The sequence below is a fragment of the Pelophylax lessonae genome (genome assembly GCF_965119305.1).
Source record: "Pelophylax lessonae genome assembly, chromosome: 12".
Classification (NCBI taxonomy): domain Eukaryota; kingdom Metazoa; phylum Chordata; class Amphibia; order Anura; family Ranidae; genus Pelophylax; species Pelophylax lessonae.
The window spans coordinates 120,814,940-120,842,471 of record NC_138779.1 but is presented as its reverse complement, the minus strand read 5'-3'; positions in this window follow the sequence as shown (position 1 = coordinate 120,842,471).

The window sequence follows — 27,532 nt, the reverse complement described above, 5'->3', positions numbered from 1 at the left end:
TGTAAAAAAAGTCAGTCAGGGGTCCGATCTGTCCACCGTAATGTCGCAGTCCCTCAAAAAAAATCAGAGATCGCCGCCATTACTCGTTAAAAAAAAACAATAAAAATGACTATCACGTACCTGATCAGAGGCCGAGGTGCTGAGAGGACTTCCCTTGTGGCTAAGTGCAAGGCACCCCTGGAGGTGGAGACAGGCAATGCTGTGCCCAAAGGAACAGGAGTCGCCAGCTGTGGCAAGCTCCGGTGAAGAGGTGACTGCTGTGGTAGTAGACACGTAGTGCGTGCTGAAATGCAGGATACCTTGAAGGTGACTGGAGGAGGTAGCCAGGCGTGCGACAAGGGCGAGGTCAAGGTCAAGCCAAGGGGTCAAACACAGTTCATCAAGCAGTAGAGGAGTCCGTAGGAGCAAGCCGGGGGTCATACACGGGAACAGCAGACTGGAGCAGAGTAGGTAAAACAAGCCGATGGTCGGAGCCAGGAGGAGAGACAAGACAGATGAGACAAGCCGGGTCGGTAACAGGTAATCCAAGTAAACAGGAACAGGAACACAGGAACACAGGAAACAGGAAGCTGAAGATCATCCAGCAACTAATGGCTAGAGCAGGCTGATTTAAATAGGCCACTGGGCGTCACTGCATTAGTGTGGGCAGAAGATTCAGTTCTCTTGTGGGAAGTTCCCTGACAGTGCTTACCCTTTCCACTTAATCAGGTATTGGACCTGTCTTCCCCTCTTTCGGCAGTCTAGGATGGCCTCTACCTCATACTCAAATTCCTCACCTACCGAGATGGGAGGTGGAGGTGGATCACCTCTTCCTGAGAAAGGGCCAGAAGAGGCAGACTTAAGCAAGGAGATATGGAAAACAGGATGGATCCTGTAGGAATCCAGTAAGGAAAGTTCAAAGGCTACAGGGTTATTTTCCTTCTTGATTTTGAAAGGGCCAATGTACTTTGGACCCAACTTCCGTGATGGGCAGGGTAGTTTGAGGTTTGCCGTGGAGAGCCACACTTCATCCCCCACTTTCAAGGCTGGATTCTTCTTTCTCTTCTTGTCATATGACCTCTTGTAATCTTCCTGCGCTTTACGCATGGTTGCCTGGAGGGTTAGGTAGTTCTCTTGGATAAAGGTTAATCTATCCTGAACCGCAGGTACCGTTGCTTCTGGCACAGGGTTGGGTAAAAAAGAGGGGTGAAAGCCGTAATTGGCCCAGAATGGGGACTGGTTGGTGGTGGCACGAATAGAGTTATTGTAAGCAAACTCTGCGCAGGGCAGTAAGGCCACCCAATTATCCTGTGAGAAGGAAGAAAAACAACAAAGGTATTGTTCCAACGTTTGATTTGTTCTCTCCGTTTGGCCATTGCTCTGGGGGTGATAGGCAGAAGATAGGCAAATCTTGATATCCAAAGCCTTGCAAAGGGCCCTCCAGAATCGAGAGGTGAATTGTACCCCCCTGTCCGAAACAATACTGTTTGGTACGCTGTGTAGCCTTACAATCTCCTTGATGAAGATATGTGCTGTGTCCATGGCTGAGGGAGTGCCTACCATAGGCAGGAAGTGTGCCATCTTTGATAAGCGGTCTACTACTACCAGGATAGTGGAAAAACCTTCAGAAGGGGGCAGTTACGGAGAAAGTGTCCAGCCTCCCCACAGTAGAGGCAGAGGTTAGCCCGCCTGCGGTGGAGTCTCAGGGCAGAACGAACCATGCCAATTTGCATAGGTTCTCCTTCAGAGGAAGCTGGTGTGGCCGGAATAGGTGCAGGGACAACTGGGACCTTAGGCAGCATCCAGGAAGGCCAGAAGGACTGAACACATTCAGATCGCCGCTCCCGCAGGCGTCTGTCCAGTTGGATGGCGAGCTGAATGAGGCCCTCCAAACTGGTGGGGCTTTCTACTCGTGCCAGCTCATCTTTGAGGGCCTCAGATAGGCCAAGTCGGTACTGGTACCTGAGGGCGGCATCGTTCCATTCAGTATCCGCTGACCATTTGCGGAAGTCCACAGTGTAGTCTTCAGCAGGGCGCCTCCCCTTCTGTAAGGTATGGAGAGTGGCCTCTGCAGTGGCCCTGCGTTGTGGGTCATCATATAGTTGGCCCATGGCTTCAAAAAAGGTGTCCAAAGTGTTGATGACAGGACTTTTTTGTTCCAACAGGTGATGAGCCCAGGACTGCGGTTCATCGGAGAGCAGAGAGATGACAAATCCCACTTTAACTGTTTCCAGGGAGAAGGTCCTTGGTTGCAGAGCCAGGTAGAGAGAACAGGCATACTTAAAGGCCCTGAACTTCCTCCGATCGCCCTAAAAACGCTCTGGAGTGGGCACCCTGGGTTCAGGAGGAGGAGCCATCATCATAGGAGTGGGTGAGTGACGCTCCGGGGTCAGTGAGGCTGAGGCAAGACCTGCAGAAGGAGGAGCTGTAGTTGCGGAAGATACTGCCAAGTTCTGTAAACGACCCTCCAACTGGAAGTACCCGTCCTGTAGGTTGGTCACTGCTTGAGTGAGGGCTGCGACTTGCTGGCACAGAGCCTCGAGCTGGGAAGCACCTCTGTCAGCCTCTGACATATTGTGGCTGGATGATACTATCACGTACCTGATCAGAGGCCGAGGTGCTGAGAGGGCTTCCCTTGTGGCTAAGTGCGAGGCACCCCTGGAGGTGGAGACAGGGAATGCTGTGCCCAAAGGAACAGGGCTCGCCAGCTGCGGCAAGCTCCGGTGAAGTGGTGACTGCTGTGGTAGTAGACACGTAGTGCGTGCTGAAATGCAGGATACCTTGAAGGTGACTGGAGGAGGTAGCCAGGCGTGCGACAAGAGCGAGGTCAAGGTCAAGCCAAGGGGTCAAACACAGTTCATCAAGCAGTAGAGGAGTCCGTAGGAGCAAGCCGCGGGTCATACACGGGAACAGCAGACTGGAGCAGAGTAGGTAAAACAAGCCGATGGTCGGAGCCAGGAGGAGAGACAAGACAGGTGAGACAAGCCGGGTTGGTAACAGGTAATCCAAGTAAACAGGAACAGGAACACAGGAAACAGCAAACAGGAAGCTGAAGATCATCCAGCAACTAATGGCTAGAGCAGGCTGATTTAAATAGGCCACTGGGCGTCGCTGCATTAGTGTGGGCGGAAGATTCAGTTCTCTTGTGGGAAGTTCCCTGACAATGACAAAAATCTTTCCCTTAGTTAGTAAATGCAATAACTTTTGCGCAAACAATCAAAATACGCTTATTGCAATTTTTTTTTACCAAACATATGTAGCAGAAAACAAATTGGCCTAAAATGTTAAAAAATTTAGATTTTTACATTTTTTTGGGGGAATTTCATATAAAAAAAATGTGAAAAATATTGTTATTTTTTCAAAATTGTCGCTCTTTTTTTGTTTATAGCGCAAAAAGTAAAAATCGCAAAGGTGATCAAATACCACAAAAGAAAACTCTGTTTGTGGGAAAAAAAGGACGTCAATTTATTTGGGTACAGCGTCGCACGACCACGGAATTGTCCGTTAAAGTCACGCAGTGCCGAATCGCAAAATAGGGCCTGGTCAGGAAGGGGGTAAAATCTTCCGGGGCTGAAGTGGTTAAGGTAATTCGCAATAAAAAAAAAAAACAATCACGATAGGATTGGATAAACAACTTTGATTGGTCTCACTACAAAAGCAAGACTTTTAGGCTCTTCAACAACTAATCAAACTATTAGAGGAGAATAAAACCTCAGAATAGGTAGATGAAATTGACCAAATTGATTTAGAGCAGGGGTGTCAAACTGGCGGCCCTCCAGCTGTTGCAGAACTACAAGTCCCATCATGCCTCTGCCTATGGGAGTTATACTTGTAACTGCAAAGCATCATGGGACTTATAGTTTTGCAAAAACTGGAGGGCCGCCAGTTTGACACCTGTGATTTAGAGGAATTGTTGGAGATCAATGAATCACCCCCAGTTCTGTCAATTTCCCCTTACTAAATGAGTTTAAACGTAAATGGCAAACTTTTCCCTCCCTGTCATTGAATGGAAACATTTTAGCATTTGTTCAACAAACTAGGCAGGAGATTAAAGCGGAATTCCAGCCCCAAAATCATGCCTGCCGATATTATGGCATCTGCTTCCTTATCCTTTCCTGAGCCCGAATTGGATATTCCCAACATTTTTATTTTTTTACTTACCTTTTTAGAGAGGGTAATATATTCACCTTACCATCCACTTCCTCCTTCCTCGGCCGCTACCCGCGCCGTCACTTCCTGTCCCGCAATGCATTCTGGGAGCTCTTACTCGTGGCTCCCAGGATGCAATGGGCGGTCACGAAGGCAGCCGTCCGCTCCTCTCATGGCGTGATTTCCAAACAGGAAATGACGCGATGTTAGGCGGAGCACAGTACTCCACAGTACATAGTACTGGGCATGCGCAAGATTTAGCGCTTGATTCACCGGCCTCCGCCCACTACAACCAGGAAGCAGGGCAGGCATTTCCCCACAACGGACTCGGCGATCCAGGACAAAGATGGCGGCGCTCACAAGAATTTTTATAAAGTAAGGTTTCATGCTTGCAAACATATTATTACAATGTATGAAACAGGATTAGCGGATGTATAGAGGTCTAAGGGTCACTGTTAGGGGGATATTAAAAAAAAAATGATTCTGTGGCTGGAACTCCGCTTTAAGACCCTATCTGATAAAGATGAAACCCAACATAATCTGACTCGGGTTCTAAGGAGAGCTTTAGAGGATCTCAAATGTAGGCAAAACATAGTGATAAAGCCCCCAAATGTAGTGGTTTAGAAAAAAACAAAGAAGAAGAGAGAGCTAAATGAAGGCATTTATAACCTCAGTAAAGTAACTTTCCCTTATAAAGAATTACATATTTTAAATCTACGTTTAAAATGTGCCCCAAGAGTCCAATTAGTAAATTTAATGTCTACATTGATACACACGTATATACAAGTATATTAGATGGTTAAACCTTAAAAAGTATTTTTTGAATAACCCTTTGAGTAGGAAAATAATGGCAAACAACGGTATTAATAGTGGTCTCCAGAATAAATCCACATTTAATCCCCCTGTAACCACTAATCAATTTGTGGAAATATTCAGGAACTGTGTTTTAAGGGATCTTGACTATTTAGTACCCAGAAAAGGGGTCGATCCATACCACATTAGAGAAGGTATAGACAGTTTGGAAAAGCGAAAGGACATCATTGTAAGACCGATGGCCAAGGGAGAAGGGGTTGTAACTCCCGAAAATGAATTTTATCAGAATCAATTACAGACATGTTTTTAGATCAAAACACTTATAGAATTTTAAAAAAAAGATCACACATCTTTATGTAAAGAACAACTGAACAATATGTATTCTGCTACAGCTCTGTTTTTGGTAATAAAAAATTCCCAACAAGTGTATATTGATTGGTTTGTGCAAAAGTTATAGCGTCTAAAAAAACTATAGGATATATTTCTGGAATTTTTGTTTTTTTACTAGTAATGGTGGCGATAAGCGCTTTTTAGCAGAACTGCGACATTGCCGTGGACAAATCTGACACTTTGTGACACTTTTGGGGGACCAGTGACACCAATACAATTATCATAGCTAAAAACAATGCACTGTCACTGTACAAATGACACTGGCAGGGAAGGGGTTAACATCAGGGGCAATCAAAGGGTTAAATGTGTTCCCTGGGAGTGCTTTCTATGTGGCGGATGCTTTGACTGGGGGGAGGACAGAGATCCATGTTCCTGCTTAGCAGAAACACTACATCCCCATCTTCCCCTCTCAAATAACTGTGGTCTGCCTTGTTTACATAAGCAGACCGCCGTTCTGCCTTTCCTGAGAAAAATCACCGGTTTCCGGTGAATATCGGGCCCGCTAGACCTTCTGATTGACTCCCGCTGTGTCCAATCACAGCGGCAGTGGGTTGCCAGCGGGGCATGCACATACGTGCCCCAGACCCAGTGCAAAAAATCACGTATAGGTACGTGATTTTGTGTAAGAGGGGCGCTCGGCGGCAGTATATTTGCGTCGGGGTGGTCCAGAAAGGGTTAATCCCCAGTACCTGCAGAATTCCGGTAATATATACATTACCAAAAAAATTTATAAAAATGCAGAAGACCCCCCGGGGCCGACCAATTTTGAATGGCATTGGATCTGTTTCTGCGAGTTTTGGGGAATACTTAGACAAATTTTTACAAAGGAGTGTCCTCCAATCTAAAGCCTATTTAAGTGACATTAAGGAATTCTTGAAATTAATAGGGGAGGTAAGGTTACAAGAGGAAAAAGTGATATTTGGTTGGTAACAGCTGACGTTGCGTCACTGTATACCATAATTGATCACAATGATGCTATGCTGGGCCTTAATTGTGCACTGAGCAACAGGGATGGCATCCCATATCTCCAAAACATTTTTTTGGATAAAATTTAAGATGTCTAACACATAATTATTTTTGGTATTCCAGAACATTTTATCAGCAAAAAAGCAGTGTGGAGAAGGGCACAAAATTTGCACCTACCCTCACTAATATTTTTATGAGTGAATGGGAGGACAGATTTGTGTTCCACCGTAGAAGGCCAGAACTGCTGTTTTAAAGAAGGTTTATAGACGAGCTGGTGTTTAATTGGAAAGGAATGGAAGATAGTTTACGCCAGTTTACAAAAATTTTGAGTGATAATAACAACAATATTAAATTAAATTATCATTGCAGTAAGGACACTATACACTTTTCAGATGTAACAGTGTTTAACTACCTTAATACTGGGCACTTAAACCCCCTTCCTTCCCAGACCAATTTTCATCTTTTAGCACTGTTGCATTTTGAATGACAATTGCGCGGTCATGCAACATTGTACCTAAACCAAATTTGTGTCATTTTTTCCACACAAACAGAGCTTTCTTTTGGTGGTATTTGATCACTGCCAGTTTTTTTCTTTTTTGGTGCACAAATAAAAAAAGACAAAAAAGTTTGAAAAAAAAAAAAGTTTTTTTGTTTAGGTTATAAAATGTTGTGAATAGATACATTTTTTCCTGCACTGATGAGCACTGATGACGCCGCACTGACAGGCACTGATGAGGAGACACTGATTGGGTGGCACTGATGGCGTGGCACTGATATGCAGCACTGATGGGCACTGATAGGTAGCACTGATATGCAGCACTGATGGGCACTGATATGTGGCACTGATAGATAGCACTGATATGTAGCATTGGTGGGCACTGATAGGCAGCGCTGATGGGCACTGATAGTCAGCACTGATGGGCACTGATCGGCGGCACTGATGGGCACTGATAGGTGGCACTGATCAGCACTGATGGGTGGCACTGATTGGCACTGATGGGGGGCACTGTTGGGCACTGATGGGGGCACTGATGGGCACTGATAGGCAGCACTGGTGGGCAATAATGGGCACTGGTGGGCGGCACTGGTGGATGGCAATAACGGGCACTGGTGGGCAGCACTGATATATGGCATTGGTGGGCAGCACTGATAGGAGGGCACCGCTGGCAGGCTGTTTGCCATCCCTGGTGGCCATGGTGGGCATCCCTGGTGGTCATGGGTGGGCATCCCTGGTGGCTCTAGTGGCACCCCACCCCCCCAGGGCTGCACTGGTAATCAATGTTCTGATTACCAGCACAGACCCCCCCTGTGATCAGTGAATACTCACTGATCACCCCAGCTCCAGTATCGATCCTCTTCTTCTCCATCCAGGATCTGTCAGGGAGGAGAAGAGATCGAAGCCGTTTCAACGGCTGTATTTACATTGCATGACGGCTGTGATTGGACACAGTCGTCATGTGATCAGGAGGGCCAATCACAGGGCCCTCCTGACGTATCTTGTTGCGCTGTGTCCGAGGGACACAGGCACATCGAGATCGCGCTGCTGCGCGTGCACGCGGTGGCGTAATCTCGCTCCTTCTGAAGGACGTTCCGGAAAGTCCATTCAGAAGGACGAGACTCCCACCCGGCCATATATGTACAATGGCCGGGTGGGAGGTGGTTAAACAAATTGAGGGTTTAGCTACAGAAGTCTTTTTTAAACCCACTATAAGGAACAGTTACCTATCTATTAGGAGTGGTCACCACCTCTCTTGGTTACATAATATACCGCAAGGTCAAATTTTGCAGATTAGGAGAAACTGCACATTAGAGGACGACTTTATTTTTTATTTATTTTTTTTTTTCCAATAAAAGTTTTATTTTATTCAAATTAAATGAACAACAATACAGCGATAATCAACATACATCGACACATAGCTCTTCATGTGACAGTTTGGATCAAAGATGCTTAAAACTGTATAGGCAATTTGTTTGAGGAGAGATAGCCCCACACATCCCTGGTGTGTGTGTGTGTGTGGGGGGGGGGGGGGGATATCTCCCTGTAAAGATAGAGTTTGAATTTCACGAGGGAAAAAGTATACTATCAATAATTTATATGCGGATTTCTTGTAAAATGTGTTATGTTTGTTGTAAGATGATCCCATCTTTAAGTTCTGTGTATTGGTTTGTAGTTCAGAAGTGCAACCAACATGCCCAAGTCTGGTAGAATTTTGTTGGTGTATCTTTGCCAATATTTATGAGTTCCTCCATTTCTGCAATCTTGTTGATTTTTTTAAACCATTCATTCATTGAGGGAATGTGCTGTGAGCCCCAGTGAATGGGAATATACAACTTGGCAGCATTGATCATGTATAGGGGAAGAGTATTGCAGTATGCAGATATTGGGGTGTCAGAATGGTGTAGTAACAGTTGCGCTGGGGTATAATCTAGAGGCTTTGTGGAGACTTTGGTCGTTATTTGATGCACTTGTTCCCAACATTTTTGGATATGAGGGCAGGGCCACCAAATATGCAAAAGGGTACCTTCCTCTGGAGCAGCTCCAACATTTATCTGAGTTTTCAGAATTGAATTTATGTAATAAAGTTGGTGTTCTATACCAGCCTTTTTCAACCAGTGTGCCCAGGCACCCTGGGGTGCCTTGAGGCTTCTTCAGGGGTGCCTTGGAAAAATTCCTCAAAAAGTATCAATAATTGTATACAAGCCAGCAGGTGGATCAAGCCTGCCTTTTAGTTACACAAAGCCTTTCTAGACACTGGCATCCTAACAACCAATGACAACAGTGAATAAAGGAGGATGTCTGTTGCCTCTACAGCAACCTTGATTTACCCTCCTGTGCCCCTCTCCCTCAGCACTGGTTGACATTAGCTGACATGGAGAGAAATTGAGGTAGAAGAGAAACATTGGAATACTAGTCAGTACCAGTGTGAAAAAGTGTATTTGCTTTGGAAGAATAAATCACCTCTAATGTTGGGAGTCCTACGTGTGGATGTTGCTGCATTGTGTAAAACTATTAGAATAGTTTCATATTTCACATTCGCATTTTAGAATGGGGTGCCTCAAGATTGTCCATAATTGTAAAGGGTGCCTCGAGATTGTCCATAATTGTAAAGGGTGCCTCGAGATTGTCTATAATTTTGAAAGGGTGCCTTGACTAAAAAAAGGTTGAGAAACACTGTTCTATACCATTGTTACAGTGTTTTGAAGCTGTTTTCTTGTGTCAAGACGTTAATGGATCCCTTATGTGCAATGCTGAAAATGCGTTCCCAGTCGGATTCTGATAAATCCATACTTAAATCCTTCTCCCATGCAAGACATAAACACTTCTTTCGAGGAAGTGTTTATGAAGAGCATATTGTGCGTCAAAGAGACAACGTGTCTTAGGGGAGCGGATTGAGAGCAAAGGGTTTCAAATGGAGTGGGCTGTCGTGACAATGAAGTTGAGTGGTCGGAAGTTGTGAGGAAATGTCTTATTTGATAGTATAGCAAGGAGGACGACTTTATTACCAAATCGCAGATCGTAAAATAGAGGTTTGTTCGAAAAGGATAACCCGTAGATGAAATAGAGAATACTATACAGGAAATATTGAATCAACCAAGGGACGTTTGCTTGCAGGACAAAAAGTGAGGAGATTTTGATGATAAATTTTATTTTGGATTACCATTGCCAATATAGAGATGTTGAGGCTATTTTCCAGAAACACTGGCATATTTTACTAATGGACAGAACTTTAGGTTTGATGCAACCTAACCACATTTTGTTTACATTTTGGTGAAAGGATAGGGAAAAAAATATTCGATCCACCAGAGAGGACATCCCTTTTTTAGACAGTGTAAAGGTTTTATGGTGTGTAAAAAATGTAGGGCATGCAACACCTGTAAGGATAATATTAAAAAAACGCAAGGTCTTTGTGTCTGGTGCCACAGGTCAGAAATATAAAATTCCAGAACTTATTAATGTGACACTTCACACGTCGTTTACGCTCTCCAGTGCCCATGTGGGATGATTATGGATGATTTACACACTAAAAGACCCTTAAAGGTAAGAACAGGGGAACACATAGCAAATATAATTAAAGGTTTCTAACATTATAGTGTCCCGAACACTTTGCCAAATATCACACTAGGAACCAATCCAAAATGCATTTTTAGGGAATTGAGTGTGTATACCCATCTTGGAGGGGTCCAAGACATCCCCAAGAAAGAAACAAAATGGATATATACTGTACATACTTTAAAACCAGAAGGTATGAATGTAGAATTAGACATCAACTGTTTTATAAGTGATTACTGAGTGTTCTGATTATGTGTCCATAATAAATTTTATAGATAAATTTGAGGTAAATAGATACATTTGAGGTGTATGAATTAGAACATTTTATTGTAATGTTATGTAGCACCCTATGAGGTAGGTGCTAGGCAAAAGTATAGTGGGCCTTGGTTGCCTTACAGCAGGGCCCTGATTTTCAGCTGGGCTCTCATGTCTCCCAGGTGTTGCCATTGAGAGGGGAGTCTTCCCACTGGCTCCATGAGAGGGTTCTCATTGGGCAGTGGAGGAAACCCAATCAGGGACACATTCAGGCTTGTATCTACCCCAGGAGGGCAGATTCTGCTGCACAGCATTCTGGGAGTGGGTATAAGTTTGGGGGGAGCACATGACGCAGCGTCTTTGGTGGGAAGCAGAGTCCCAGGAGGGAGAGTACAGCTGTCTCTCCTCCTGTCAGAAGGATTGGGCATCTCGGGCGGCTTGCCTGAGGGTACAGAGAGAGCTGAGCTGCAGAGAGGATCCGGTGTGCTGAGGACCAGTGAAGTTGAGGGGGTCCAGTTTCAAGAAAGCATTCCAAGTTCATGAGTACTGTAACTGCCCCTGGGGGTCTGCCTAGCTGAGAGGGGACCACTCCGGTGAAGTTCAGAGGGATCCAGGAGCTAGCTAGCGGTAAAGGGGGTGCCTAGTGAGAGGACCCTGAAGTGTCCGAGGGGGTGCCTAGTGAGAGGACCCTGAAGTGTCAGAGGGGGTGCCTAGTGAGAGGACCCTGAATTTTCAGAGGGGGTGCCTAGTGAGAGGACCCTGAAGTGCAGAGGGGGTGCCTAGTAGAGGACCCTGAAAGTGTCAAGGGGGCGCCAGCGGTTGGGCCTTGAAGAGTTAATGTGTACAGCGTGCAGTGTACAGTGTTGAGAGTTGCAGCAGCACAAGCAGTTACAAGGAGCTACCTCAGTCAGTGAAGGGCTGGAGGGAACTGTTCACAGGACTTTTGAGCTTAACAGAGTGTCAAGAGTCAAGTCTCACTACAGTCCAGGATCTTTTGAGTTAACTAGAGGGTTACAAGTCAAGTTCTAGCACAGTTCAGTAATAAAGCATTTTTCAAGCGTCAGTAGGCATTGGTTGGCATCCAGCTAGCATCAAGACAGCGCTAACAGGCATTTTTTCTGCAAAGTGTCCCAGTTGTACCTAGTTGAGCCAGAGGAGTATCCCACTCATTCCCTTCTCCCATCCCCATTTTCAAATAAACAAAACAAACCAAAGATGCCGGAATGGTCATTGTCTCAACTCTCACACTTAAGGGTATTCAGCTTAAATGGGCTGCAGGTGTCACTGGTAACAATGGCAGACCCATATCAGGCCCAATGCCTGGAAAACCTGCTACAGTTATTTTACTGTATTCTATTGTATGTGCATTTTAATTTAATTATATATATTTTGTAATTATGTGAATTAGTGATATTAATTACATTATGTGCTATAGTGTGCAGTTTAATTATGCTCTCTCAAGGAACTATAGGAATGTAGAGTTGTCTCTCTAACATATATATATTTAATACTGGGCACAGTGGGTCTGGATTTTTAGGCCTCTGGGCATTGAATAATTTTATTTGGCACCCCAAGGTTTAATAGCACACATGGACAAGGATCCAGAAAATCCTTTTCTGTTTGCTGTATTTGCTGAACAAATAAACACGGGCAGGAAGCCCTTTACCTTGCATACGGCTGGATTACCTCTCTGAGAACTCCCCACTTGAAGCTGACCTCCCACACCACCTTTGGCCACATGTAACATCATTACCCACTTACACTAAGGACATGATTCCCCTCCTACAGATAATATACAAAGTGCATGTTCCGTCTGATACATGACTTGTAGCAATAGATGCTGAAGCTTTGTATAGCAGTATTCAGCATGGGAAGGGTATAACTGTGGTAGATACATTTCTACAAGAAAGAAGTACCAACTAAAATAAGTACAATGAGTTCATATTGACACTATTGAAGTTTATTTTGAACAACAATTACTTTTTGTTTGACAGTTCCCACCACCTCCAGGTACAAAGCGTAGTGATGGGGACAGGTTGTGCCCCATCTTACACCAATTATTATACCTAGGGGGGTGGGAATGTTTAATCCTGAATGATGAGTCTCGCTTTATGTACCTGTGCCACATATTATCATGGCACAAGTACATAGATGACAATCTCATACTTTGGGAGGGATCTAAGGAACTTCTCACAACCTTTGTTTAATTGCTTAACAGGAACTATTATAATTTTTATTCACTATGACATGGGATCAACAACATATTTCCTTTTTGGACATTGAAATATTTATCAAACCATACTCCACTCTGGGGACAACCCTTTTTTCGCAAACCCACAGCAGGGAACTCCATACTTAGAGCTAGCAGTGGCCATCCATTCATTCTAGTGAAATCTATACCTTATGGGCAATATTTGCACATCAACAGCAATTGCTCATCACAGGAAGATTTTCAAACATAGGTTATTAGCCCGGGGTTACTCAAAAAAGCGTACCAACAGGCCAATGGACATAGAAGATTAGATTTGATTTTCCAGCAAGACAATCGTAATACTGGATAGTATACCGCGGAAACAACTCAACTCAAGATTATTTTGTACATAACCATTTTATAAAAATGGGAGGGCATGATGGATGGATGTGGCAGCTGCTCATACTGCCAGTTGGTATGGCCTGGAAAAAACATGAAATAACAAATGATGAGATCTACCAGGTGAAATATTTTGTTAACTGCCAAACAATGGGAATTGTTTATTTAGTGGTATGCGAATGTGACAGTTAATATGCTGGCTAAACCAAACATTGATTCTGGCAGTGCATATACGATCATTTATCTGCTATAAAGAACGGAGACATTGTGGTTTATTTACTAAAGCTAGAGAGGGCAAAATTAGTCACAATTCTGCAGCCAAACCAATCAGCTTCTGGGTTTTATTAAATAAAGGAAAAACAAGGGCGCCAGGTCAGAAAAGTATTAAGTAAAAGCAAATTTTATTCAAAGGCACTTACATGAAAGAAAGTCAGCGTCGACATGCAGGTACTCAAAAAAGCGGGTCCCTAAACATAATGTACTAAGGGATGGTGTGGGTGGTGTACACCCAGCTGCAGGGTGCCACCGGTGTCCAGGGATGGAGGTCGGAAGGTCCGGGGGTACAGGCAGGAGTTCAAACACACCTCCCCCAGGTACGTCAATGGCGCTCAACGGAAGCCAGATGCAGCGTCACAAGACACTGCTGGTTCCTCCACGGAAGCCGACAGGAGACAACTGAGGCTGTGGAGAGGGCGTTGTTTGTCAAGCCGCTGAGGAAGTCCCTTCCCTTATGGGACGTCACACGTGCGGAAGGGAGGAGCCGTGAAATCACCCGCTGTCTCACAGAGCCGCTCGAGGAAGTGTATGACTGTTACATTCAGCAAAAGAGGATGTGATGCGCCTGCTGTATGCTGTTATTAAGTAAGAGGTTTGAGTCACACCACTAAGAGAGCAAGCTTTTGGATTGTCTAATCGGTATCCCCTGGAGGTATTTGGAGCAACTGTGATCATCCCATCCATCCATTCTGCCAAAGGTGTTATCGTCAGTGTTGAGTTGCAAGTGGAATCTGTCCTGGTGTTTTTGACCCTTTGTGGTGAGTGCTTTGAGGTGAGAGGCCATTCTATCTGGTGGTGGATTTGTAGTTTCAAGAACACAGCATTGGCTCTGAGTGTATCTTTATCCACACGGGGCCCTTCCTCCTTTGCATGGACTATATTTCCTATTCAATTGATTCATTTTAGTTTTAGTGCTGCACTAATTCCCTATCATTTGTGAATACTGATACTTGTTATGTATATGAGTATTCTACTCTTTACAAGTATGCTTTATTGGCATATCACTTGAGGTGTCTTATACCAACTTGTGTTGATTTTTAACGCCGGGTTGTGTGTTTACCTATACAACCACCCAAGTGACAAATCTGATCCTTCATATATCCTCCCTGTTGGTATTTGTTATACCTTTTACTTGTACCCTCACTGCCTACTGAACTTCTCAAGGGCGTAAATTGCTTATTTTACTTCCCCACTACCTATCACAGTTTCAGAGGCCCTGAAATGTCAAAATAGCACAACCCCCCCCCCCCCAAATTACCCCATTTTGGAAAGTAGACACTCCAAACTATTTGCTGAGAGGCATGTTGAATTCATGAAATAATTTATATTTTGCTACAATTTTCAGGAATATGAAATTTTTTTTTTTTACACAAAGTTGTCACTAAATGATATTTTGCTCAAACATGCCATGGCTATATGTGAAATTACACCCCAAAATACATTCTGCTGCTTCTTCTGAGTACAGGAATATCACATGTGTGAGACTTTTTGGGAGCCTAGCTGTGTACTGGCCCCCGAAAACCAATCACCGCCTTCAGGTTTTCTAAGGGCGTAGAAAACCAGGCATTTGTGAATACAGATACTTGTTTTGTATATGAGTATTTTACTCTTTACAAGTATGCTTTATTGGCATATCAATTGAGGTGTCTTATACCAACTTGTGTTGATTTTTAACGCCGGGTTGTGTGTTTACCTATACAACCAACCAAGTGACAAATCTGATCCTTCATATATCCTCCCTGTCGGGTATTTGTTATACCTTTTACTTGTACCATCACTGCCTACTGAACATCTTCAGAATATTGATCCATTAGCTCCGAGAGGAAGCATAAGGTGAAACATGACGAGCAATATGGGTCAACGATACTGTATGATCTACTGCTAACACACATCGTTCGATCACCCCGGGACGACAGTACCGTTCCCTGTCACCTGTGGCCATGATCGTCCCGATGTGAAGTATCAATATTACTGGCATATTATTGTAACTGTATTAATGTGTATTATTACCACCAATGTAATTATTTTCTTATCAATCTTGTATCTCATATTCCCCTCATATGGGATATGACTGTTGTATGCTTTTTTCTTGTTTTTTTTATGTTTTTAATGCATCGTAAAATAAAGTATGTGATTTTATGATACCCAGTGCCTGTAAAGTCCATGTTTCTTTTTTCAAAATTTTTGACCCAATTTAGGATGTGGCACTTATTACCTTACCCATAGACCCAGCACACCGCTATCTGGGTGCGTATTTTCCAACTTCTCAAGGGCGAAAATTGCTTATTTTACTTCCTCACTACCTATTACAGTTTCAGAAGCCCTGAAATGTCAAAATAGCACAACCCCCCCCCCCCCCCCCATGACCCCATTTTGGAAAGTAGACACTCCAAACTATTTGCTGAGAGGCATGTTGAGTTCATGGAAAATTTTATATTTTGCCACAATTTTCAGGAATATAACAAAAATGTTTTTTTTTTTTTACACAAAATTTGTCACTAAATGATATATTGCTGAAACATGCCATGGCTATATGTGAAATTACACCCCAAAATACATTCTGCTGCTTCTTCTGAGTACGGGGATACCACACATGTGAGACTTTTTGGCAGTCTAGCCCTGTACAAGACCCTGAAAACCAATCATCGCCTTCAGGCTTTCTAAGGGCATAAATTGTTGATTTCACTCCTCACTACTTATCACAGTTTCAGAGGCCATAAAATTCCAAGATAGCACAACCCCCCCAAATGACCCTTTTTCTGAAAGTAGACAGGCCAGGGTATTTGCTAAGAGGCATGGTGAGAGGCACGTTGAGCCCAACATTTTCTATCTTTTTTCTTTTTTATCACAAAAAATAAAAAGGTGATCAAATACCACCAAAAGAAAGCTCTATTTGTGGGAAAAAAGGACATACATTTTGTTTTGGTACAGCATTGCATGACTGAGCAACTACCAGTTAAAATCACGCAGTGCCAAATTGCAAAAAATGGCCTGGTCATTAAGGGGGTAAAATCTTCCGGTCCTTAAGTGGTTAAGCTCTCCAGTATATTCCCAACTATAGAAGTTAAACTAATGGCTCTATAGTTACTTAGTAAAGTCTTTGATCCCTTTTTAAATATAGGCACCACATTGGCCTTATGCCAGATCAGTGGTACTATCCCAGTCATTAAAGAGTCCTTAAAAATTAGAAACAATGACTTTGAAATGACAGAGCTCAGTACTTTTAGGATCTGTGTGTGTATTCCATCTGGTCCAGGTACTTTATTCACCTTTATGCTGTCTAAATATTTCTGGAACATATCAGGTATATAGCTAATACCTAATTAAAACAATAACATAATTTGAAAGTGTACAGTGTCTTTTACGTTTCATAAAATTTCCATCATTAATGCGATGATTGAGTTACAGTAATAACAAAAATCAGTTCAGTATTAAAAAAATGGCTGTTTATATAATGTCCAGATACATATTATGTTTCATATCTGTAAATTGTGATTTCATTCTATTCATTAACATGTTGGTTGTTGGATTGGAAAACATGGTCATTCTGAAAATATTGATACAGTTAGAAAACTAGCATTGAGGGATTGTCTGCTAAAATATCATAAACACATTAGCACTACTACATCACACCTCTCAGCTCTCATGATTTGGGGAGGGTGGCTCACTGACACCCTCTAAAGCCCTGTTTACACCTGAGCATTTTTCAGCTCATAAAATGCTCATCTCTGAAGTCTCAAAACGCCCAACAAGCAAAATCGCATTCATTTCAATGGCCCCTGTTCGCAAATGAGCGTTTTGTTGTCTGAAACAAAATGCCTGAAGCTCAAAAAAGTACATGAGATCTCTTTTGGCAGATTACAAGCATTTGTGTTAGAGTCAATGCCTGCCTCCAAACACCTGCCAAAAACACCTGAAAAAATGCCTGAAAAATGCTTAAACAAAACACCAGAAAAACACCCAAAAAAACGCCTGAAAAGTATACGGTCAGGTGTGAATGGAGCCTAAAGGGGCAAAAACAAGCCGTTGCAGTTGGCAGCTAACAACTCTTGTTCCCATCAAAACTATGCCTGAATGCTCTTGATAGCCAGTGACTCTGATACACCAGATAGGGCTAATCTTAAGCAAACTAGACTCTGTGCAGAAAGGAAAAAATCAGGAAAACTTTGCTAAAAACCTTCCTCTGTTAATCCTGTTTATTATACGTTTGTTATTGTCTGTTTTTTACATCTTTTTCTGTAAATATTTTCTTGCAAAGATTTTTCTTTTTTTTCAGTAAAGGAGAAGTACAGCCAAGGCTTGCTTGGCTGTGCTTCTCCTGTTGATCACAGGAGTGCAGTTTGTTCTGCACTCCTGTGACCCATTTTCAGCTAACAGTGTCGACTGACAACAGAGAGCCGATCTAGGCTGGAGAAAGGTCATGACCGCCATATGATCGGGATCCACCCAGGAGCCTGGTCTGCCACCTGGCTCAACCTCTTAGCAAGCCAATAAGAACCTGAACCAGCTCCTACTGCCACCTCCAATGCCCAGCGCTCCAGTGTGCATGGGGGGGGGGGGCAGAGTATCTTGTATCTGTGTGTTTGATACAAGTCTTTGAGCAGCTCCTTTTCTCCAGTCAATGATTTGTAGCAACCTTCATGTCACCAGCACAATCATGAGGTTGGTGGATGGCTTATAGGTGGAAAGGCTCTGGAGATTTTAAAAGATAGCAAATGATAGAGTTTTCTAATTTTGGATAGAGTTCTTTCTATCCTTCTGGCAATGATTTCTCCAAATAGTAGGTGAGAAAAATCTGCAATGGTCAAATAGACAGAAAGAACAACTTGACAGGAGTTCTGGCTTTTCCCTACTCTACTAAATGAAGCAAGGGACAACTTATTTAACTGCTGAACTTGCCTACAACCTCAACAAAATTTACTTTATGGTTAACCTGCAAGTCTCTGTGAGATTCTAAATTGTTTGCCATCATATCAAAGCTTGTGTAATAGAGTCAGAAAGTGTGTGTTGTAAACCTGGGAAAGTGAAAAAATTACTGGAAGATAATCTGGTATGCTCTGATTTGGAAAAAAGTAATCTATAGAACATATCTTTGACTAAGAAAGTCCTCCTTTAGGGTGCTGTAGTAAAAATGTTTAAACTTACATATTGGCTGATATGCCAACACATGCCCAACTGATTTGGTACTGCCATCCGATGAAAATCAGAACACAGACCATTCTCCTTGCTTTACTTTAGTACATTTAGTCTCAAAAACATCAAGGGTACTCTCTGACTGCAGCTTAAACATAATTTTACAAGAGGTAAGTATTCTTATTATTCTTATATTTAGAGGCAATATCTATGCAATATTATCGGAAATCTATATTTTGCAATTATATTGATCACTAACCCCTGTTAAGGTCCAGCCTTTTTAAGTTACCTGTAGCTGGTAAGAACACAACATGAATCTGTGCTTTGGCCATAAAGGGCCCTGTCCAACTGTACCTACATCCTGTTCACCTTCCTTTTAACCCCAGCCCCTCCCCCCATAACCTCCACCCTTCTGTTTGGCCACTGAGAACAAAGAGAAGAAGCCAAGTAGTGACGTGGAGCTTAAGTTCTCTTTCTTACGTTATCATTTGACAGTGCTAGGGGTTCTTTGGCAGCCAATTACAAAACACCAGCGCTTTCATGTGAATGAGAGAAAGTTAGTCATACCTGGGAATAACAGATATTTTTATTTTCTCCTCATCTTGAACAGAGTGGAGTGAGTGTGACAGAACCAACCAAGACAGGGGCTCCCGGAGGGGACTTGCCAATTGACTATGGGCCCTGGCTGTTAAGGGAACACTACTCTTTGGGGGGGGGGGGTGCCTGGGGGACTCTTGTTGGTGGTCTTGCTTCGGATTTAAGTCCATGTCACCACAAAACACACAGACTCTGAAAACTGGAGGACCCAGTTACATATTCGGGGCATATATGCCTAAACCAGCAATGACTGCTTTAGACTGCGAGCAGATGTTAATATGATCACCTCAAAGCAACCCGATACTGGGGTCTCCTGCTGTAGTCTGTTTATTAAGGTGTTAAGTGTCTTTCCGTTAAGAATATCTCTCCTGTTGTTTGCCTACTAGGAATGCATTCCCAGTGTAAATTGAGTCACCTGTTGTTTCTGTCTGACTGATTCTGACTTTGTTATTGAACTATTGGGGGATTTTGATGCTTATGATAATGTGTAATGTACTTTGTATCCAGGATTGTAGGCTTGGTACCAAATGGTCTGGTGGGCAGCTAGGTGGCTAGTTGTTTAATTAGCTTAATGTGTATGTTAATTAGCTTACTGTTTAAAGAGATTACTGCTTATGTTTATGGTAGCTTTTTCTTAGATGTATTGTTTGTATTGTTAGGGTAATGTGATCAGGCTCTTGTGTGCTATATATTCTGTGTGAATTTTCAATAAAGTGAGTTCCAGTTTGCATCTAAGCTAGTGTCATCCCGTCTTGGGTGCTCAGCTGCAATACCTTATTCCTGGGGAATGAAGGAAGATGTATCTTGACAGAGGCACCCAAGCTGGCTGCTGGATTGTTTTGTCACAGGGAGCAAAAAAAAAAAAAAGGCGAGATGCAGCAGCTGAGGAGGGTAGTAGTTAAGAAAACCTTTTGGCCAAGCACAGGTTTACTTTAAACATAAAGCATAAAACAAATGTCAGCAGATTACTGATCCAGTACAGTGCTAAGTTTTAGTGGTGTATGTATGTTGTTCTATTGGCTATTTATTTAAGAATGAAATAAAACATTTTTACAGAGGATTGGTAGCACAGACCAGCCCCATATTGCAGACAGACACAACAGACATTCTTGCAAAATGCCCTAGTTGCGAAGTTTACCAATTCAGTCCTGGGTATATAGGTTAGAAGATGCCTTTACCTACAAAGAACCTTGTCAAGAAAACAGTGAAAGGAGAGTAGGCGTGGTTGCTGGCTTCAAGCTCTCACAACAGGACAATAATAATTTAATCCTTCAGTTCTCTGCTCTATAGGAAAAAAATGAAGAGAACTGTTACAGAAAATTAATTAAGTTGACTATTTCACCATCCTGTGCTCTTCTTTTTATTAAGGAATAGGAAAAACAGATAAAATCAATTTGGGAGATTGTTCATGAACAAAAAAGCTTCTATGCAAAGCTGACTTGCTCATTTAAATGCAAACTCTATGTCTTTTGTCTAGTGTTTTAGACAAATGCTAATTTTGTAATTTAATAGGCCAAGGTTGTTTTTTCCTGCTTTTGGAAAGGTGAAAGGGGTTTTTCTCTTTTGTGTTCTTTAGATGAAAGTATTTCTGGTCAGGAAGATTAAACTAGTCCAAGGAGTTGACATTTTCATCTGTCTTTTTTTTAAGCAGGTAATCTTTCAGGGAAAGAACCCCACTCCTATTTCACAGCCCAAAAAAAAAAAACACAGCTACCCAAAACGATTGTTAGATCGGTGTAATCAATAGGAATAGACATTACTCTGGCTCTTCTCTCTGTACCTTCCTATATCATCATACACACTCCGCGTATCTTCCAGGAGCAGGGGCCACAGGATTTACTTTCACTGCCAGAAAAGACAAGCTGGGGAAGAGAAGACAGCAGCTATAAAGACTGGTGCAGTTCTGCTATTAAATCTGGCCAGGTATGCCATTTAAATGAAACCAATGCTAGTCTATTATCAGCTGTAATTTTCTTAAATTTTTATACACATGTACAATAATGTATTAGTATTGAAGATTTTTATCTCATGAATTATAATTAAGATACCAATCACATTTTATTACCTCTATATAGTATATTTAAACTTGGCATGAAAAAATATGCATTCTTGTGTGCATATGGAATTAAAGGTGTTTTCTTGTTTATTTCCAGATGCTGATTTTTAAAAGGGCAATCAGGATACTATTCCACTGATTTGTTTACTGAAGTATGTATTTTTCAGTTCATATACAGTCAGTGACAGAGGAATATTTAACCAATATTTCAGTGCATTATGGAGAAAATAGTTCATGTTTGCTTTAAATAGTTTTGAGGTTTTGATACTTAAAAAACATGCTTTGAATACTGTGGAGATTACATCTTTAAATGCAATGTTATAATGCCAAGCAAGACATTTTGAAAAATAGCTTAATATATTTCATATTGCAGACTCTTTACGTTTATATTTGCTTATATATGCTATGCAGATAAGGGGTGGTTAATGCTGTTGTGTCATGGTTATAGTCATTGTAAACCATACAAAATAGACTTATGTTCTGGTTATAGCTGTATTGATCACCACCATATACCACCATACAAAGTTTTAGTTAGAAAATTAGCTTGCTTGAAGACATTTTATTTTATTTTTATCAAATTAAAAATGCTACTTGGTTTTTACAGTCTGTGGAGATCTATATGCCTCTGCATACTCAGTGCATGACCAAAGCTTGTGTAACACAGATTAAGCTGCCTTAACTGTTACTGGTACCTTACATATTGAAACAAAAAAAGATAAAAATAATAACTGTTGCAGGTCACCCTACAAATATGGGAACTTGGGAACTAGGAATTCAATTGGCTATATATATATATATATATATATATATATATATATATATATATATGGTATATATATATATATATGGTATATATATATATATATAAACAGTTCTACAAAAGTAATGAATATTAGACATTTTTATTTTGACATTATGAATCATAATTTCAGAAAATATCATATTTATTACAAACTAGACACATGTTACCATTCCTTTCGCTTCCTAACGGTCTTTGAGAACATAATGATTAAAAATGTATGTATTTATTAGATTATATTAAAATGACATGGACATTCTGTGAATTATATCTATTTCCAAGAACAAATGTGATTATTTTAAAGGGTCCCATGATTGCACTAATTATTTTGGACCAAAAAATTATAGCGTGATTTATATAAAATTAGAAAAAGGAGGGAGGGGCAGAAGGGAGGGGGTGTGGAGAGAAGGTTGAAAACACGGGAAGTTAAAATGCAATTTTACACCTCTGTAGATACTAATGAGCCGTTTAAAGCGTTTATGTTTGAGGACTGCTTAGCGTGATATATAGATACAATCACTCAATCACTTGAGACAGAAAAAACATTTGTATTTATAATTCCACATTTTTTTTCTGTTCCATCAGGTACAGCAGACAGCTATTGTGCTCTTTCTTAAACAGCTTTTTCATAGGGTCAAGTTGCCAGTTCTGTATCCATCCTTCCTCCTTTCTTAGCACAAGCTTAGGTTTGACCATAGTGAAACAAGAAACTTAGGTTGCAACCAAACCAATGCTCTCCATAGCTTTTAGCACAAGTTTAAAACACATATAGAATGCATGATGAGTTATGTACCATTCTTCTCATTGGAACAATCCTTATCTTCACTTCACATTTTTGTGTGACGCAGTCTGAAAACAGTGTTTGAAGTGTGTTTTGTGTCAATATGCAAGGTACATACAAATGAATGATAACGCATGTAAAATGCATGGAAAATACCGTATTTTCCGGCATATAAGACGACTGGGCGTATAAGACGACCCCCCTAATTTTCATCTACCGGTAATACTTATACTTAGGTTACCTTGGAGATATACTCGGTGTATAAGACGACCCCCCATTTTTGGGGGATTTTTTTGAGGTTCAAAAGTAGTCTTATACGCCAGAAAATACAGTATGTATAACATGTTTGATGCACATTATGAAAAATACAAATGGCGGCAGGAGTGACATTTCTTGCATGTACAGCAGTTAAAAGCCACATAAAATTGATATAAAGCACAATGCAGCACAATAATAATGCATGTATAGCATGCATAAAAATGTGCACGAAAACACACATATTTTCAAATGCATATGTGTGAATTCATCTATAGGACTGTTTCAGTTGGATGCCAGTTAACCCAAAAATATGTAAATGTCAATGGGTCCTAGAATTAATCACTGTGCAACGACACTGCTCATGTGTAAGTCTTTTAATAATAGAAAAATATTTGTTGACACACCAATTCCTCTATAGATTTATGAAAGTTTGCATGTTTTTAACTTCTCTTTATGAATATTATATAGTATATTATAGTCTTAATTCCAAATCACATGTTATTCTTTAAAATGTGGAATTGCTCCCAACAGATTTCACTGTTATCACTACTATTCTACTATTCTTTCTAGTGCAGTAACCCCATATAAGACAATACAGTGATTAGTGGATTTATGGTTTATTAGGATTATTTTAATATTTGGCAGACAATTGCAAAATAAAAATGGTAGTGGTATCTTAGTCAATGGACTATTAAAATATAAATATTGCCTTTACAGGTTTAAGTTATTTGTAGGGTGTTGCCATTTAATTTGGTACTTGGAAATGTAGAATAGGTAGACATATGCTGTGTTACTGGTGCTTTTTTTTTTTTTTTTTTTATAGAGAATTAATTATTTTCTGTGATTACCCACTTAGCCAGGTTTCTTTATGTTACAAAAATAGTCTGGTGTTTTGTTACTACACTTACCTTCATCTTATATCAAGAAAAAGAAAGTGGCATCTATATACAATATGATTAGTGACAGCATCAGGTTCTGTGGTCCTCTCATGTCAGACCTTTTCCAATCAGCTGCCTGACAGCCATTTTCTCTGCAGCTCCTGAACTGCTTGGCTTTTTAATCTGGGGCACAGCTCTGGCCCTGGAAACCCCATGTTTAAATACAGCAGGTCTACTGGCAAGGGTTTAAAGTAGATCTAAAGCCTAAATTAATTACATGTTTCATAAAATACTGTTTTCACGTCCACAAGCCTTTTACAACTATTTCCTGGGTAGGCCAACATTTTCTGCATTTCATTGCTCATGACCTGTTTCCTGATGAGAGAGATGCAGCATGCTGTAATGCGTGTCAGAAAGGCACAGGTAGTTTCCACTAGGGGCACACTTAGCAGGATGACAACGGTGAGCCACCACTAAGAGTTGTCATCCTATAACAAGTAGTACCTGAACATTGAACTTCATAGCATGATTACCAGGTATATTTTTGAAACCTGCAGATTTGAAAAGAAAAAATTAAAATGACAAAAACAACAACTCGTGTCTGGCTTCCAACTTTCTCTAGTTAAAGGAGTTGTAAAGTCAGAAGGTTTTTTTATCTTAATGCATTCTATGCAGCCCCCCCCCACTCCCTCTAATACTTACCTGAGCCCCATATCCAGCAATGTCCATGAGTGCCACAGCCAGTCTCTATCCTAATTGGCTGAAAAACAGCAGTTGGCTCCCACTGCTGTCTATCAAACTCTGTTATTCAATCGGAAGAGAGAGGGGGTGGGGCCAAATGGCAGCTCCATGTCTGAAGGGATACAGGGAGCTGCAGCTTGGCTCGGGTACCCCGATAGCAAGCTGCTTGCTGTGGGGGCACTCAACAGGAGGGAGGGGCCAGGAGCATCAAAGAGGGACCAGAGAAGAGAAGTATCCTGGCTACTCTGTGCAAAACTACTACATAGAGTAGGTAAGTATAACATATTTGTTATTTTAATAGAAAAAAAAACTTTACAATCACTTTAAATCATACATGTAAAAAAAAACTTTTCTGGTATCGCTTATTTACCCTACTATGTAATTTGGCATTGTATACTGTACTGTGCAGCTGTAAATTGCTGTTTGAAATTGTTTAAATATAAAGGTATTTGACAAAAAAAACTAACTAAAAATGTTATATACTTTTGATGCAAAGGAGCAACCAGACACACTATAGTGAGACAAGCTAAATGAAACCAAAGCCCCCCATTTAACAAGTGAGAAACACTGTGGAGCCTTCTTAAAACAGAAGATATGTACAAGTCTTTTGTTCATGACAGATCCAAAAAATAACAGGTTTATTCCTCTTCTTTGTATTATTTCATCATATTTATTTTAGAGTCATATCTGTTAGAGGATGCGTGATATAAGATTATTAGAATATCAGTCAGAAATTTAAGGATAATGGCATCACATACCTACATTTAATAGTCATTTTTTTAAAAGATGCAGGAAGGGATTTTTAGGTGCTGAGAAAATGTATCAAAATTCAACAAATTTGGAAATAATATAAATGTTATTCTATATATTTCAAAGGTAAAATCAAATATTTTTCGGAAAACCAACAACAAACAATTTCCTGCGGTCAAGATGTATCTACAGTGGTTTCCGCTCTACATGTGTCACCAGAAATATGGCTTCTTCAGGATACTCATGAAGCCCTGTACAGAGTATCACCTGCATGTGAACACAATTCCATAAGCGAAGAGGATGTTAACCCTTTTTGGACTGGCTTTTTTGAAATATCATTGTGTCATAGAAGGGGTATACCCATAAAGGGAGCTGTTTCAGAAGGGTTGTTAGGAAAGGCTTAATGGGCGTAAATGAGGATATTTTTAAGATATCCACAATTGCACAATCTGCCAATAGCCAGCTAATTCTAGAAAACCTGCAATCTTGATGATAGTCTATATCTGGTACTCTCAGTAAAGTCACTGAAGACTAACAAACAGCTGTGGCTGTTTGCCTTGGTGGAAACCTGGAGGTGGAGCTGTTTTGCCCCATGGAATAGGCTGCTCTAGCCTTTGTTTCTGAAGTGGAACTTATATGTCATTTTTGGTTGATTAAGATGGGGTTGGGCTAAATGGAGGAACATTTTCTTAATTTGAATATTGGATTGGGAATCCCCCTGAACTGTTTGTTGCTCTCCAGTGACTTTACTGAGAGTACCTGATATAGGCTACTATCAATCATTTAGCATTTTGGTTATCTAGAATTACCTGCCCATTGGCGGATTGTACAATCATGAATGTCTTAAAAATATCCTCATTTACTCCCATTAGGCCTTTCTTAATAACCTTTCTGAAATGGCTCCCTCTTTGGGTATACTTAGTCTATCACACGATGATACTCCAAAAAAGCCAGTCCAATAGGTTTAACATCCTCATCATTTATAGACATTGTGTTCACATGCAAGTAGTACTCTGTACAGAGCTTTGTGAGTCTCCTGAAGAAGACACATTTCTGGTGAAACATGTAGAGCAGAAAAAACTTTACATATATCTTGACCGCCTAAAATTGTTTGTTGATGGTTCTACAAAAAAATATTTGATTTTAACTTTGAAATATATAGAATTTATATGATTTTCTAAATTCCTTGTATTTTGCTACATTGCCTCAGCAGTCACCTAAAACATCCCTTCCTGCATCTTTTTAAAAAAATAAGGATGCATGATATAGTTCAGGTGCAATCTAAATACTGGCTTAACATAGAATAGCATATGCCAAATTATAAACTTTTCGTTTTGTCTTTACTGGCCCATCTTGCAAATGGCTATACTCACTGTGTAAATGATGCATGCATCTGAACATTATCAGCTTATAACAGAATGTATGGCTAGGTCCAACCCCAATCACTACAATCTCTTAAAATCTTTAATATGTTCATGTAATTTCAAAAGCTGTTTTCAATCTTTTTAAATATACAGCATTAATTAAAAGAATACTTGTTGATCATGCCACAATTGCCCTTTTTCAGGCACTTGGTATCATAGGGTGACAACTGTCTCACTAGTGTTCTTATGTGTTGTCATCCTGTCACACATGCTTCAGGTGAATAAGATAAGTGGCTGTGCTGACACTTGTTTAACCATGGTCCTCTACTGTTACAATCAGGAAGTATTTTCAGGACAATGATGTGTGGCTAATTTTGCAATAAGTGCATGTAGATAGGTAGTTGCTGAAAGGGGGTGGAGTAGATCAGCAACATTGCATGAATAAAGGTAAACAGTCTTTTATGGACAAAAAGAACTATGGCAATGCTTTATGATAGAGTGTTTCAGCAAGCAAACCGCCTTCCATTTAGGCTTTAAAGCAATTAGGGGAACATTTACATCTTTGCTATGTGTCAGTGCACTTGTGCATTGTCAAAATGACTAGACTGCCAATGTACCCTAACATGCACATCACCTTTGTTTTTCTAATGCAATACATTGTAAAGCACTGCTGTGTGTTGTGGCATGGTGCGATACAGGTGCATTT